This window comes from Nicotiana tabacum, chromosome 5 (genome assembly GCF_000715075.1).
Source record: "Nicotiana tabacum cultivar K326 chromosome 5, ASM71507v2, whole genome shotgun sequence".
In the NCBI taxonomy this organism is placed as follows: Eukaryota; Viridiplantae; Streptophyta; class Magnoliopsida; order Solanales; family Solanaceae; genus Nicotiana; species Nicotiana tabacum.
This window is the reverse complement of record NC_134084.1, coordinates 66492942-66504955: the sequence shown is the minus strand read 5'-3', so window position 1 is coordinate 66504955 and position 12014 is coordinate 66492942. Positions and strand designations below refer to the sequence as shown.

The following is a 12014-nucleotide window of genomic DNA, read 5'->3' as shown; positions in this document are numbered from 1 at the left end:
ATCAGAACCACCAGCTCTTCAGTCAGTGCTAGTTGTTCGAGAATTTCCAGAAGTTTTCCCAAATGAACTTCCCGGACTTCCTCCTGAAAGAATCATAGACTTCGGCATTGATCTCATGCCAGGCACTTAGCCCATATCTATACCTCCTTATAGGATGGCTCCAGCAGAACTTAATGAGTTGAGAGAACAATTGAAAGACCTTCTTGACAAGGGTTTCATCAGACCGAGTGTTTCACCGTGGGGTGCCCCAGTCCTGTTTGTCAAGAAGAAAGATGGGTCTCTCAGAATGTGTGTCGACTATCGATAGCTGAATAAAGTTACCATTAAGAACAAGTACCCACTGCCAAGAATTGATGATTTATTTGATCAACTCCAGGATGCAAAGTACTTTTCAAAAATAGACTTGAGGTCGGGGTACCATCAGTTGAGAATCAGAAAAGAGGATATATCTAAAATAGCCTTTAGAACTTGCTATGAGCACTATGAATTTCTAGTGATGTCCTTCGGGTTGACAAATGCTCCAGCTGTATTCATGGACCTCATGAATAGAGTTTTCTAGCCATTCCTGGATACCTTTATTATTGTGTTTATAGACGATATTTTGGTGTACTCTTAGAGCAAGGAAGATCATGTAGAACACTTCAGAATAGCCTTGCAAACCTTGAAGGAGAACGAGCTTTATGCCAAGTTTTCAAAATGTGAGTTCTGGTTGCAGTCAGTGGCATTCTTAGGCCACATTGTATCTAGTGAAGGAATAAAATTAGACCCTCAGAAGACAGAAGCAGTCAAGAACTGGTCTAGGCCGACAACGCCAACCGAAATCAGGAGTTTCTTGGGGTTAGCTAGCTACTATAGAAGGTTTGTAGAGGGGTTTTCCTCACTTGCAGCTCCATTAACTAAGTTGACTCAGAAAGCAGTTAAGTTCCAATGGTCAGATGCTTGTGAGCAGAGTTTACAAGAGTTAAAGAAGAGGCTGACCACTACACCTATGTTAACCTTGCCGACAGGTTCGAGTGGGTTCACAGTGTATTGTGATGCCTCCAGAGTGGGCCTTGGTTGTGTTCTTATGCAAAATGGAAAAGTTATTGTTTATGCTTCCAGGAAGTTAAAGAATCATGAAAAGAACTATCCCACACACGACTTGGAGCTTGCAGCAGTGGTGTTTGCATTAAAGATATGGCGCCACTACCTTTATGGCGAGCATTCTGAAGTGTTTACATATCACAAAAGCCTCCAGTACATTTTCAAGCAAAAAGAATTAAATTTGAGACAGAGAAGGTGGCTCGAGCTATTGAAAGATTATGACATCAATATCCTTTATCACCTGGGTAAAGCTAATATGGTAGTACATGCACTTAGTAGGAAGTCAATGAGTGTCTTGGCCCATTTTGCAGTACAAAAGGTGATCTTTGGGTCGAGAAATTCAAAAACTAGCAAATGATGGAACTAGATTGGATGAAACTGAAGAAGGAGATATAATTGCTTATGCCTTAGCGCAATCCTCCCTTGTTGTGTATATTAAGGCTAAGCAAGACGAAGATCCGTACTTAGTGAAATTAAAAGAAGGAGTCAGAAGCCAAGAAATTACTGCTTTCACTCTAGGAAGTGACGGAGTTTTGAAGTTGAATGATCGATTATGTGTTCCTGATGTAGATGGTCTTAGGAAGGCCATAATGGAGGAAGCTCACAGTTCGAGGTACTCTATCCACCCAGGTGCTACCAAAATGTATCTAGATTTGAAAGAGTTGTATTTGTGGTAAGACATGAAGAAACAAGTAGCAGATCGTGTGGCTAGATGTTTGAATTTCGAGCAAGTCAAAACCGAGCATCAGAGGCCTGGTGGCCTAGCTCAAGATATAGAGATACCAAAGTGGAAGTGGGAGATGATTAATATGGATTTTGTAGTAGGTCTACCTCGCACGTACCATAAACATGATTCAATTTAGGTTATTGTAGACCGATTGACAAAGTCCGTGCATTTCCTCCCAGTAAAGACGACAGATTCCGCAGAGCAGTATGTGCAGTTGTAAATCAAAGAAATAGTCCAATTGCATGGTACTCCAGTTTCAATCATATCTGACAGAGGCCCTCAGTTCACAGCGCATTTTTGGCAGGCATTTCAGAAAAGATTAGGTACCAAGGTCAATTTAAGCACCGCTTTCCATCCACAAACCGATGGCCAGGCAGAAAGGACCATTCAGACTCTCGAAGATATGCTGCGTGCGTGTGTTATAGATTTTGGAGGTAATTGGGATGATCACTTGCCACTTATAGAATTTGCTTACAATAACAGCTATCAGGCCAGCATTGGTATGACTCCTTATGAAGCGTTGTATGGGCGGAGATGTAGGTCTCCAGTGGGTTGGTTTAAACCAACAGAGGTGTCGTTGATTGGTCCAGAGTTTGTTTGTGAAGCCTTAGAGAAAGTTCAGCTAATTAGAGAAAGACTTAAAGCGCTCAGAGTCGTCAAAAGTCTTATTCTGACAAGTGGCATCGTGAGTTAGAGTTCATGGTTGGTGATAAGGTGTTTTTTAAAGTTTCACAAATAAAAAGAGTTATGAGGTTTGGTAAGAAAGGGAAACTTATCCCTAGATTTATCGGTCCTTATGAAATTCTAGAAAAGAAAGGAAACGTGGCTTATAAGCTAGCGCTACCCGTTGAGTTGTCCTCTGTTCATCCTGTCTTTCATGTGTCTATGCTTAGAAAGTACATTCATGATGAGTCGCATATAATACCTGCTGATACCATAGAAATTAAAGAAGGCTTGACTTATGAAGAGGTATTCATAGAAATTCTCGATAGGCAAGTAAGAAAGTTGAGAACAAAAGATTTAGCATCGGTAAAAGTTTTGTGGAGTAATCATGATTCAAAAGAGGCTACGTGGGAGGTCGAGGAAGATATGAGAAAGAAATATCCATATTTATTTGAGGAAAAAAGGTATGTGAACCTAAGTTTGGTTTGACATTTATATTTCATTTATTAAATACAAGTTAGCAAGTGTTTCTGTCATTCCTAGATTATACTTACTTGTTGTAATAATTTAGTGCCATGCCAGAGTATATTTAATTCATTAAAGTTATTTACTTTTTGTAAAGTGTTGTGCTTTAGAATTTGGTTGGTTATTATGGTACCTCCTTGTCGGAGTGTGTGTAACTAGTTTATGAGCTGTGTATAGTGCCTATAAATGGCCTGTTATGACGTATTGGGTTGTTGTTGGGGTATTTGTGGTATTTGTGGCAGGAATATTTTCTGGATAGTCCAATTTACAAGGGAAACTCTGCCGAAATATTTGAAAATTTAGGGAGTTAGCCAAAATTTTGAGTTCCGTGGAAGAGTGAGTAGTGCTAAGAAAACGTAAGAGGATCAAGTACTTAAGGAATGATTGTTAGCTTAAGAATAAGGCCTTAGCAACATTCGATGACGAATGTTTTTAAGGAGGGAAGATTGTAACACTCCTGAAATTTATAAAAGTTTTGAGACACGCTATAGTGAAAATATATATATATATATACACACACACACACATTTAAATAATTGGATATATAATTAGAGGAATATTAATAATATATTAATAATTTTATTGTTATTAATTATTGATAGTGAGTATCATTAATTATTAGTTATATTTTTTTTAAAAAAAAACAAACAAATAAAATAAAGAAAAAAAAGGATAGTGCACGTGACCTACCCATGAAGTGGGTACAAAAAAAAAGGAATACAAAGGGCTTAATGCCCTGAACAAAAACAGAGTCATTCTGTTTTCAAACGCAGGCCTACGAAACGGAGGCAGCCATGCACGGAAAATTCTAGGTTCTTTACAAGTCACGAATTCTTGAACTCAGGTATATAAAATTCCCTATTGTTAATTATTGTACAGTAGTAATAGGTAAGAATTGAATAGTCAATTCTATTTTTTCTCTATATCAACAATAAATTTCATGTTTAGGTGTGAAACTTTAAAATTGATTAAAATGCACTAGTTGTTATAGAATCGATTGTTTGACTGGTGTCAATTAGACTGGGGTCTACGTATTGGCTCGAGAAGTTTTGAGGTGAGTTGATATAACACTTTACTAAAGTGGTTTAACTCACAAAAGTACGTACACAAGGTGTTTGATGAATTGCATAAAAGAGTTAATATATATTTAATTGGAGTAGTAAGTACCTATTAGCTTAGAATTATTTTCTAGCTAAAGTTTAGATGATTATTTGGATATATGTGCATAAATTTCAGATTTTTATGTTATTCTTATATGCCATCTTCATGTTGAAAATTCACGAAGGATCAAGAACCTTTATAAATACTTTTGAATGTTTATTTCATTCTTATGCCATGCCTTATATTTAAGGATACAAGTATGAGTATGTATAAAAGATTTAGACTTGAAAAGTCACAAGAAGAAGTTTTAGAAAGAAATTTTTTTTGGGAGTATCCTTTATTCTGAGAAGGGGTCATCGTCCAGGCCTAGGGTCCTGACCAAGGCGTTGACTTCCTGAAATTACTTATGCCAAAGTAGGGAGCACACGAGCCGAGGGTCTCGTTGCTGAGAATTTACTTAGCCATGCTAAGGTATGAGACATGAGCGCTGAGAACCATGAAGCGAGTAACACCTCGTGGATTGGGCATATTCGATCAGGTTGGGATCGAACCCGTGCCGATCAAATGGTGACTGAGACAGAATTAAGTCAGGATAGTTGGAACTCCCAAAGTATAAAGTGAAGTATATTTTTTTTTAGAAAGAAAAAGAAAAGATTTTCTTTTAGAATATTCAAAAATTGCTATTATGCAATTATTTTGAATTATACTTATAAGATTTATGTTTTACATGCATTTAGAACCTTTGCTCATAATGTATATGTTATTAAAGTTTCGCCCCCTGTTGTTGAGACTCACTGAGTACAATGGATGTTACTGACGTTCTCTTTTGGGAACCTACGTTGGTCTGCGGTACAACGTAGGAACTGAATTTGCAGGCGAGCAGGCGACGAGTTAGGACTTCCTTCTCTTCCAGTGCTATTGGTAAGCTCCGCTTTTATTCGTGGAGTATTCCTTAGAGTCATCTTTATTTAGTTATTTCTTTGTTACTTAAAGAACTGGCCAGGAAATCCCATGTCCTGAGCAGTGCGTCAGTTTATCAGTAGATACTTCATAGACATAGTCAATGGGGTAAGATTCAGATATTTTTTATAATAACTTAGCATAAATTTAGTAGTTATTACGAATAAAGTTTTGGAGTTAATTTATTTAAATATTTACATTAATCAAAAGTATTTAGTTGAAGTATTGCCTTGTTGCATATAAAGTTTGGAGTTATAATAGATCTGATAAGTAGAGATGGTTCGCTCGGTCATGTTTAGCGATCGAGTGCCGGTCCCGGTTTATTCAGAAAATGGGTCGTGGCAAACTTGGTACCAGAACCTCATGTTTATGGAGTCCTAGGGGTCTATGAAGCCGTGTTAGTAGAGTCTTGTTTATGGGTATGAAGCCCGCTATACTTATAAATAGGAGGCTACAAGCATTTAGGAAAAATCTCATTTTTTCATACTTTAGATCGTGCAGTAGATCCTACCTCTAAGAAATTATCTAATGTATTCGTTTTTCCAAAACTCACAGAAATGGCTCGTACTCGCAACTCTGACACCGACGCTCAGGATACTGCTCAAGAAACTATTGCTACCATTGTGGCTCAAGGTAGAACTAAGAAGGTTTTAACTCAGAAAAGGAAGGGTAGATCCACAACAGGGGTCCAAGTACCCCGAGTTGAACGTGAAGAAGGGGTGGATAATGATGAGCAAGTACCTCAGGATCCAGTACCGCCCCCAACAGCAGCTCCGGCTCAGGCAACTATATCTCCCGAGGTGGGCCAGATGTTTAATGCTGTCAATAGTGCTATGGAGATGTTTAAAGCCTTTATGGACAACCAGAACGAGAGAAGAGATGAGATTCCACCTCAATCAAATAGACAGAACAATTCTGAGTCCTCAAGAGTGAATGAATTTTTTGAAGTGAGTCCTCCAGTGTTCCATGGTTCTATAATTGATGAAGATCCGATGTTGTGGTTGGAGGGTGTCAAGAAAGCCCTCCGAGTGATGAAAGCATTTGATGATGAAGTTGTGGAGCTAGCTGCTTACCAGCTTAGAGATGTGGTCGGCGCTTGGTTTGAGATGTGGGAAAAGGAAAGAGATGAAGATGATGGTCCGCCTACTTGGGAAGAATTTGAAGAGGCCTTCATAGCTAACTTTATCCCAAAAAAGGATAGGGAAGCTAAGGCTACAGAGTTCGAACAACTCAAGCAAGGGAATAAAAGTGTGTAAGAGTACTACATGGAATTCATAAGGTTAGCTAAGCATGCTCCTTACATGGTTAAGACAGAAAAAGCAAAGATTTACAGGTTTGTTGGCGGTTTAGCTTACCACATTAAGGATACAACATCAGCTGCAGCAGTAGGAATGACAACCTTCTCCTCTGTTGTGGGATTTGCCAAGCACTTAGAAAAAGACAGACAACTAAGGAGAGAAGAAAAAGAACATAACAAGAAAACTTGGACAACGGGTAGGTTTAATGGTACATCCAGCGGAGATGAAGAGATTCCTCTAATAAAGAGTCATTAGCACCAGCTCAGTCCAATCATCAATCAGGTGGTGGGTCTTCCTTCAGACGTACTTAGAGTTATGGAAATCAGTCTCGCCAGAATCAGAATTTTAGGACATCATCCTCACATAGCCAGAGTCATACTGAGCAACATTCACACTAGCAAGGTCTTTGTGGAACATGTAAGCGGCAACATTCAGGTCAGTGCAAGCTCGGGTTTCATGGTTGCTACCATTGTGGAGACATTGGTCATATAAAGGCCAACTGCCCACAGTTGCGACGTAATTTCAGTGGTGGATCAACTCGTCCTTCTAGTTCCTCAGCTACTGTAGTTGCACCACCTCAGGCTCGTGGTTCTCATAATCAAACCGGGCATGGAGCAGGCAGAGGTGCAGACCGAGTTACTCAGGGAGGGGGACAACCCCATTTGTTTGCGATAGTTTATCAGTAGAGGCTTCATAGACATAGTCAATAGGGTAAGATTCAGATGTTTTTTATAATAACTTAGCATAAATTTAGTAGTTATTACGAATAAAGTTTTGGAGTTGATTTATTTAAATATTTACATTAATCAAAAGTATTTGGTTGGAGTATTGCCTTGTTGCATATAAAGTTTGGAGTTATAATAGATTTGATAAGCAGAGATGGTTCGCTCGGTCATGTTTAGTGATCGAGTGCCGGTTCCGGCTTGTTCAGAAAATGGGTCGTGGCAAGGGATCAGATAAATAGCTACTGGAATAGCAAATGATGTCAGGGTATTGCGAGTAATAAGATCCTCATGTTAGTAGTAAATCCCTTCCGCATGTGATTGGATTTCTACTTAGAGTTGTTAAACAACCTTAAAGGGTTTAATTATATTATAGCTCTTGATGCTCGCATGTCGCACGAACTACTTGTCTGTGTGAATTAAGTGTGTTATTTATTCATGATACTGGTTTGAGTTCCAGCCCATCATGAGCGAAGTGGGAGATGTTGGGTATTAAATTCGGATAGCGTGTCGCTCTATATGGGCTGACCCAACCCATTTGGGAAGAGATAGAGTTTGAGAACAAAATAACTTCTCTGGAGAAGTTACTACACGTTGGGTGTAGTTTATTAAGAGCAGTTTTCTCAAAGGAGTTTCTTTCTTTCTCTTTAAAAAACCTTATTTTGGGCTTCCTATTCCTAGAGAAAAATTCCAAGAAGAGTAACATGCCTTTCTTCTTATAAATCTTCTTCTTTAACAGAGAAGTGTTTTTTCTCTTTCTTTCGCAAAAACACACACATAAAGAAAGACTTTAATTTGTGAAATAAACTTTGTTTTCAAGAGATTCAAAGTTCGATTTGGGGCACTTCTTTTGGTGGTGAGTTCAACAATTCTTCCGATGCGTTGGTAGGTACACTAATGTTGTTCTTGCCCCACGATTATTAATCTTACAGTTTTGGAATAGACTAAAAAGAAAAGTACATCATCTAATATGAAACGGAGGGAGTACCGTTTTTAATTTGTAGTTTTCCTTTTGAGTTAACCTTGAATTCGAATACTTCATGTTGTAATAAGATGTTAGAGCCATTTGAGGACTTTATGATGTGTATTACTGACATCAGTCATCTCTTGGTTTTAGATGATACAAAGTATAAATGTATTATGTATTTTATACAAAACGCGAAGCAGATTACTGCACCCTACTTAGTACTCTATCCATAAAACTTACTTAGTAGAACCTGAACCAAGAACCAGTAGGGAGACACCCTTTAATAAGTGATCTGATCCGACACTGCTTTTAAAGATTCTTCTTATATATGTGTAATTAATAGTACGGCCATGATATTTGTGTGAATATAAAAATTTCTCATTAAAGATAAAATAAAGAGTTTAAAGTTGAATTATTTCCAAATTTAAAAATATATTATTTATTTTGAAACAAACTAAAAAAAAGTATCCCATCTAATTAGAAAAGGAGGGAGTAGTGATATACTTTAAAATAATCTAAAGCAGATATTAATATAGGACACAAAAATATTTGAAATCCACCATGATATGGCTTACAAATCGAATTGCACACATAATTTGAGGCGCGTACGCTTCTCGGCTTGTGCAGAGAACGAAATGTCCTTTCAATCCTAGTAATTAAGTTAACGATAAGTTTTATTTTGTATCACATATGACTTACATTAGTTGTATAAAGTTTCTTTTTGTTTCACAAATTTGTGAACCCCAATCTTACACTTTTGGGTCCACAAAAATCTAAGACAAAAAAATTAACTCATATAACTAGTGTCAGTTGTACGAGACACAAAACAAAATTTTCTTAAGTTAACACCAGGAAAGTCTTTTGTCACTTTTGAATTGGTCCTTGATGAGACATTGAGGAAGAAAGGTATCCAAAGCTAGTCTTCCCTTGGTTGATAATGATGATCAACAACACAAAGAAGAAAGGTACAAAATCAAAGTCTGCCCCTGCCCCCGGACAAATGCAACAATTCTCAATATATATATATATATATATATATATATATACATGAAAAGTTGGTCGACCAAGGGCAAAATTGCCATTTCATATCTCACTACAGTTCTGTTTGTACATCTATTGACTTGCTTCGCTTTTTTTTTTTTATTACATCGAATTAACTTTTAAGTCTCATTTTGGGCTCTTTGTTTCTCTCTTTCTCTCTCTCTATCAAACTCTTCGCTCATTGTTTTTCTAAAAATTTCTTTTGTTCCTAAAATGTAAATTTCATCTTTGATTTGTGAATCTCAAATAAATGAAGCTTCATTTCTGCCGTTAGGTTTCTTTAAAGTGGCGTTGCTTGACATTTCAGTTCGATTCATGGAGTTCTTAACCAAGTATTTGAATACACAAGTTGGGTTTAGCTTACTCTAAAGGTCCAACTTTGCTTTAGAAAGGTAATTGATTAATTTAAGTGTTTGCATTTATTTTTTTGGTTATAAATTGGTAATTATGATTCTGTAGTTTCTGGGATTCTATAATTTTTACATAAGATTCTAAATTGGGGATGTTACAACAACAACAACAACCCAGTATAATCCCACACGTGGGGTCTGGGGAGGGTAATATGTACGCAGACCTTACCCCTACCCCGAAGGGTAGAGAGGCTGTTTCCAGGAGACCATCGACTCAAAAAGCAACCGAAACCGATATATTAGTACCATAAAAATGCATAATAAAATAACAGCAATACAATAATAGCAATACAATAAAAATGACAAATGAGCTTTATAATCAGAGTCAAATGGTAGAGCGTGCAGTAAAAAATGACATTACCGGCAACTTTGCCGCCATATCCAGTGGCTTCAGCAGAAAAGTCATAGCTTTCTGCTCCTCTATTGTATGAAGTTTGTTGACACACATATTCTTGCATACTTTAAACAAGTATGTTTAAAGTACTCCTACCTTATAGAAGCATTAGAAAACCTTTCCACGAAGATTAGGCATATATTTTAAATTTCTTTCTGTTTTTGTTGTGGCAATTAATTTTAGAGATAAACCTATCAATCATTTATTGTGTGTGCTCTTGGATCTCCAGTTTCTTTTATCTTTCGTAAATCAGCACTTTCTTGGTGCTTCCAGTAATGAATACACCTTACATGCGTCAAATATAAAGTATATTGTCAATTTTTTACCAATGCGATGACTTTTTACAGATAGTATGAGCCTTTTAGCTTTTTTGTTATGTCATTAGACAAAAAAATATTAGTAATCAATCCTGATTGGAGTTATTCGACTTATCTTGAATTATGTGTGAGTTTATGATGTACCAATTTCAGGTGCAACAAGCATTAGTTGCTGGCGTTTTTTTTGTATAAAAAGTAGCTAAAAAGTGTTGAATGGCAAAGGTTTAGTTGGCATGTATATCTAACTTTATTTTTCTTATCTGATGATATATATTTGATCAACAAGACTTCTAGACATATGGTTCAGTTTTTACCTTCTTTATTGGTTGTAGCATTCTTGTGAATTCCTTTTCTGAACAAAAGATGAGGGCATGAAGCCACTTCTTTTCAATTAATTTTGTGTTAGTTAAACTAAATGTGAACAGTAATCCTAATTTTGAGTTGTTGCAGAGAATTGTTTCTACACAACTATGCTTTTGGATAATTTTTTGATTTCTCGGGCTTACATTTAAGTTCTTTTAGGAGAGAGTTATTTTGGTAAAGTGACATTTAAACAAACAATTGAGGTTATTTAAAGAAGGGACAAGATTTGGAGTTCCAAATGGATTCTTTAAAAGCTATATTGCAAGATATTAAGGCTGGTATTTCATTATTCAATGCGATAGCTTTTAATGCAAGAATATGTGTTTCTTTCGATCTTCGGATGTTTGAATGCTTTTACGTGATATTTTTTATAATCTTGAGTGTTTGAGTTAATAATATTAATATGTGAGATAATAAAGCCAATGTGTTAATTAGTTAAGCTCATTTTGTAACAATGATGTGAGGTGACTTATGTAAAGTTTAATATGAATGTTAATATGTTTTAGACACACTAATAGATCAACTAATTGATAACATCGCACGTCAAGTTGCTTGAGATTCTATGGATTGCTTGAGAGAAGAGCACCAAGATTAGAATTACACAGGAACTTATGCTACTTACCCAAAAAAAATAATATCACACAATGCTATTTTCGAGCCAATTTGGTATTAGTATTCTAACCGTTTCTTTCTCTTGTTTTGCATTCCTATATTGTACTAAAACTCTACTCTAATCTTATTTCTTCTCTTGATGGATTTTACCAGTCTTCAACTATGATCGAAGCAGTTCCCTGTTCAAGATGATATTTAGTTTTTCACCCTTTTGTAATGGCGGTCTTTTTTATAAAGGAACCTCCCTGCTTGGTTTCTGGGTGGAAAAAGGTTATATATGCTGAAACACGATTACATAAGGAAGAGGACTTTGAGCCTAGCTTTCCTGGAACAATATACAGCCCCCAGTTCTTACAAATCTAAGATCATAAAGGACTCTATTTACATTAGCTCTGTACAACCTTATCATTACTAAATTAGACATGTATTCTTGTTAGTTTTCAAAATTGGTATATCTTTTTTGCTGTTTACGCCCTAGAAGATGAGAATTGCAAGTAATTTATCCATCCTTAACTATCCTTTAGCCTCTTCAGGTAGCTCCCTCCAACTATGTATAAATACCTCATTTAGTACTGGTTCTCAGGGAGGCAGGAAGTTGACAAACTTTTCTTTCTTTTATATTCATTAATCTCAGGAGCACAGTGGCCATGGTAAAAGAAATTCAAATGGCCAATTGAAATTATAATTACTTATTCAAATTTTATTTACCTATCAAAGCTGTATATGCATTTGAGTTGCATGATGCATTTCACAATTTCTGTTAAGTTCGTTTCTTTTTTCAGTGTGCTCCTGCACATATGCCAATTATTTGATATTGTCAAATTTTAATTG

General features: G+C 36.4%; 1 long non-coding RNA gene across 1 annotated transcript; it reads left to right on the top strand.

The window, feature by feature from the left end:
* The first annotated feature begins 9215 nt into the window (after window positions 1-9215).
* On the top strand, window positions 9216-11803 carry LOC107798649 (uncharacterized). The gene is made up of 2 exons (XR_001650944.2): window positions 9216-9479; window positions 11337-11803. It is a non-coding gene; the product is annotated as an uncharacterized LOC107798649 (long non-coding RNA).
* Window positions 11804-12014: the final 211 nt, after the last annotated feature.